General features: G+C 53.6%; 1 non-coding gene across 1 annotated transcript; it reads right to left on the reverse strand.

Moving 5' to 3' along the window:
- Positions 1-314: 314 nt before the first annotated feature.
- LOC126333644 (small subunit ribosomal RNA) lies at positions 315-2,207 on the reverse strand. The gene has a single exon (XR_007564304.1). It is a non-coding gene; the product is annotated as a small subunit ribosomal RNA (ribosomal RNA).
- Between the last annotated feature and the right edge of the window lie 2,793 nt (positions 2,208-5,000).

Here is a 5,000-nt window from a genome sequence, read left to right on the forward strand (position 1 = left end):
ACTGAGGCGTCTGACGGCCCCTGTTCCACTATTTTTTTTTGTGTCCAACGGCCTCACAGCCGATGGGCGTCGTACGGCTCCACACCGGAGCGGACAGGCACTCGGGCGAACGTCATTCAAAACCGGCGCCAGGCGCCAGGTACCGCAGGCCAGCCGCTCCAGAGCTTCAGCGCTCGTACCACACAACAACAACACTTCCGCTAGTTTTGAGAGGCACGCGTGGTTCCGCACGCGGCGCACGGCCACTGCCGTACAGGTAGCGTGTTGCGCGACACGACACGACACGCACATCGAAAGACATGCAGTCTAGTCGGTAATGATCCTTCCGCAGGTTCACCTACGGAAACCTTGTTACGACTTTTACTTCCTCTAAATGATCAAGTTTGGTCATCTTTCCGGTAGCATCGGCAACGACAGAGTCGATGCCGCGTACCAGTCCGAAGACCTCACTAAATCATTCAATCGGTAGTAGCGACGGGCGGTGTGTACAAAGGGCAGGGACGTAATCAACGCGAGCTTATGACTCGCGCTTACTGGGAATTCCTCGTTCATGGGGAACAATTGCAAGCCCCAATCCCTAGCACGAAGGAGGTTCAGCGGGTTACCCCGACCTTTCGGCCTAGGAAGACACGCTGATTCCTTCAGTGTTGCGCGCGTGCGGCCCAGAACATCTAAGGGCATCACAGACCTGTTATTGCTCAATCTCGTGCGGCTAGAAGCCGCCTGTCCCTCTAAGAAGAAAAGTAATCGCTGACAGCACGAAGGATGTCACGCGACTAGTTAGCAGGCTAGAGTCTCGTTCGTTATCGGAATTAACCAGACAAATCGCTCCACCAACTAAGAACGGCCATGCACCACCACCCACCGAATCAAGAAAGAGCTATCAATCTGTCAATCCTTCCGGTGTCCGGGCCTGGTGAGGTTTCCCGTGTTGAGTCAAATTAAGCCGCAGGCTCCACTCCTGGTGGTGCCCTTCCGTCAATTCCTTTAAGTTTCAGCTTTGCAACCATACTTCCCCCGGAACCCAAAAGCTTTGGTTTCCCGGAGGCTGCCCGCCGAGTCATCGGAGGAACTGCGGCGGATCGCTGGCTGGCATCGTTTATGGTTAGAACTAGGGCGGTATCTGATCGCCTTCGAACCTCTAACTTTCGTTCTTGATTAATGAAAACATACTTGGCAAATGCTTTCGCTTCTGTTCGTCTTGCGACGATCCAAGAATTTCACCTCTAACGTCGCAATACGAATGCCCCCGCCTGTCCCTATTAATCATTACCTCGGGTTCCGAAAACCAACAAAATAGAACCGAGGTCCTATTCCATTATTCCATGCACACAGTATTCAGGCGGGCTTGCCTGCTTTAAGCACTCTAATTTGTTCAAAGTAAACGTGCCGGCCCACCGAGACACTCAACAAAGAGCACCCTGGTAGGATTTAAACGGGGTCCGCCTCGGGACGCGAAAGCACCCCTTCGGCTCGCCCCACCGGCAGGACGTCCCACGATACATGCCAGTTAAACACCGACGGGCGGTGAACCAACAGCGTGGGACACAAATCCAACTACGAGCTTTTTAACCGCAACAACTTTAATATACGCTATTGGAGCTGGAATTACCGCGGCTGCTGGCACCAGACTTGCCCTCCAATAGATACTCGTTAAAGGATTTAAAGTGTACTCATTCCGATTACGGGGCCTCGGATGAGTCCCGTATCGTTATTTTTCGTCACTACCTCCCCGTGCCGGGAGTGGGTAATTTGCGCGCCTGCTGCCTTCCTTGGATGTGGTAGCCGTTTCTCAGGCTCCCTCTCCGGAATCGAACCCTGATTCCCCGTTACCCGTTACAACCATGGTAGGCGCAGAACCTACCATCGACAGTTGATAAGGCAGACATTTGAAAGATGCGTCGCCGGTACGAGGACCGTGCGATCAGCCCAAAGTTATTCAGAGTCACCAAGGCAAACGGACCAGACAAGCCAATCCGATTGGTTTTGATCTAATAAAAGCGTCCCTTCCATCTCTGGTCGGGACTCTGTTTGCATGTATTAGCTCTAGAATTACCACAGTTATCCAAGTAACGTGGGTACGATCTAAGGAACCATAACTGATTTAATGAGCCATTCGCGGTTTCACCTTAATGCGGCTTGTACTGAGACATGCATGGCTTAATCTTTGAGACAAGCATATGACTACTGGCAGGATCAACCAGGGAGCTGCGTCAACTAGAGCTGAGCAGCCGGCCGCCCGGGAGTGTGTCCCGGGGGCCCGCGCGAACACGCAAGCGTCCGCTCAATTATTCTGCAAACAGGAGGAGGCCGAGCTCCCCTGCACGATACACCTCGAAACCCTCTCAGGTCCCGGCGGCGCGCAGCGCCGTCCTAGGTACTTGGTCGGTTTCGAGAGAGGCGCAATCGCCCGGAGTTAGGCGAGTAGACGGTTTTAGTGCGAACACCCTTGCTCCCAACTGAGCTTGCCGCTGCCGACAGAGGCCCGGGAGCGTGCTGTCGTGGCATTGCCGGCGGGAGACAACACGCGCCACCTATGGTGACCGGCAGCTCCAACGCCAGCGCCACACAAGGGCAAAGCCCCACTTGGGTGCAGAAGCGAACTCTCCCAGCACAGCGCACGCGCCAACACGTCCGCACAACTGCGATACAAACCACCTGCGAGAACCGCTGGGGCGACCGAGCAGCAGACGGCGTCGCGGCGCCGAGTGCCAGGCGGCGGCGCATCCTCAACGCACACAGTCCTCAATCAGACCAGCACACTGCAGATGTCCACCGCGCTTCGCACCGGGCTCGGCTGAACCAACTTTGGCCGCCAGGCGCCGCGTGCAGGGTGCGCCGCAGCGTAGCTGCGCCGCCTGCCGAGCCCGTCGGCTGGCGCTCCTGCCACTCGGCGCCCCCCACCAGCCGCCTGTTGCGCGTGCGCCCACGCAGCGCGCGGCCAACACGCCGGGCGGCCCCCCTTCACCGGCCGGGAACAGTCCCACCAAGCCACCGCCGCGTATCGCTTCATACCCACATGGGCCTAGTCACGTGTGTGGATGTGGCGGGTACCGCTGAAACAACCGGTTAATAGCTGTACCGATCGTCGCCATCACAGATTCACCTCCAGCGTGAACAACCGCTCAACAACGGATTTCCAGTTCATTTGCGTATCTTGGGCAGTAAACGTAGATGTCCACCTACATTTGCGAATTCAACAATTCTTGCATGCCAGGATGTCATGTGTCACGACACGCTACATCAGACCACATACACACTGCGACATGTGCAGAAGAGAACACGTGGAAGGTGGCCCGCGCACGTATGCGATGTCCCTTCCGCGATCCACTGTCAACCGGCATCTGCGGCATGTCCCAGATATGGAACGCGGTCCACCAGGGTAGCACTTTGTGTGAGGCAATACGACAAAGTCGGAATACACGCGTCACTACATCACACGGCTCACGCTGACCTGACCTGACTCACCGCACCACCACCCCCAGCGACCCAGGGTGACATACAATGCGTTCGTACGTTCCTCCCACACGCCTCTACGGCGTACCACAGTGCAACCTAGCTGTTATTGGGAGACGAGACAAGTAGCATCGAGCACAACATATGGAAATTGAGATTCGACACCGTTGGGCACAGCCAGCGTACGGTCACACGTATCACACTACTTCACTCTGTACGTAACTACCGATGATCGGTACAGCGTGTGGGTTACGCGTACGACATCAGCGGACAATGGACACAGACCATACCACGACGTACACTGAGGGCGTCGACATCTGAACGCAACTGAACAGCTGCGAGGCTCATTTAACACTCAAACGCCAGACCGACCAGCTTGAGAGGACGGAGACACAAAGAGAGGGGCAGAGGGGGGGGGGGGGGCGATATAGTCCTATTGCAGTACAATTGACAGTGGATAGCGGGAATATGTGGAAAGTAAGCAACACTCGCAAGACATCTACATGAGGATAACAACGACACCAGAGATTCCGAGCAGTGAACTATGTTAGGCAAAGGGACAACGTGGGTTAGGTTAAGGGACAACGTGGGTTAGGTTAAGGGACAACGTGGGTTAGGTTAAGGGACAACGTGGGTTAGGTTAAGGGACAACGTGGGTTAGGTTAAGGGACAACGTGGGTCAGGTTAAGGGACAACGTGGGTTAGGTTAAGGGACAACGTGGGTTAGGTTAAGGGACAACGTGGGTTAGGTTAAGGGACAACGTGGGTTAGGTTAAGGGACAACGTGGGTTAGGTTAAGGGACAACGTGGGTTAGGTTAAGGGACAACGTGGGTTAGGTTAAGGGACAACGTGGGTTAGGTTAAGGGACAACGTGGGTTAGGTTTGAGTTACGTAATGGACAACTTGAGTTACGTTAAGGGACAACTTGAGTTACGTTAAGGGACAACTTGAGTTACGGTTAAGGGACAACTTGAGTTACGTTAAGGGACAACTTGAGTTAGGTTAAGGGACAAATTGAGTTAGGTTAAGGGACAACTTGAGTTAGGTTAAGGGACAAATTGAGTTAGGTTAAGGACAAATTGAGTTAGGTTAAGGGACAAATTGAGTTAGGTTAAGGGACAAATTGAGTTAGGTTAAGGGACAATTGAGTTAGGTTAAGCGATAATCTGGTACAGCAACAGGAGTTTAGGGTTAGCGATAATCTGGTACAGCCACAGTTAGGTTAAGCGATAATCTGGTACAGCCACAGTTAGGTTAAGCGATAATCTGGTACAGCCACAGTTAGGTTAAGCGATAATCTGGTACAGCCACAGTTAGGTTAAGCGATAATCTGGTACAGCCACAGTTAGGGTTAAGCGATAATCTGGTACAGCCACAGTTAGGTTAAGCGATAATCTGGTACAGCCACAGTTAGGTTAAGCGATAATCTGGTACAGCCACAGTTAGGTTAAGCGATAATCTGGTACAGCCACAGTTAGGTTAAGCGATAATCTGGGTACAGCCACAGTTAGGTTAAGCGATAATCTGGTACAGCCACAGTTAG

Source organism: Schistocerca gregaria, unplaced genomic scaffold (assembly GCF_023897955.1).
Source record: "Schistocerca gregaria isolate iqSchGreg1 unplaced genomic scaffold, iqSchGreg1.2 ptg001616l, whole genome shotgun sequence".
Taxonomy (NCBI): Eukaryota; Metazoa; Arthropoda; class Insecta; order Orthoptera; family Acrididae; genus Schistocerca; species Schistocerca gregaria.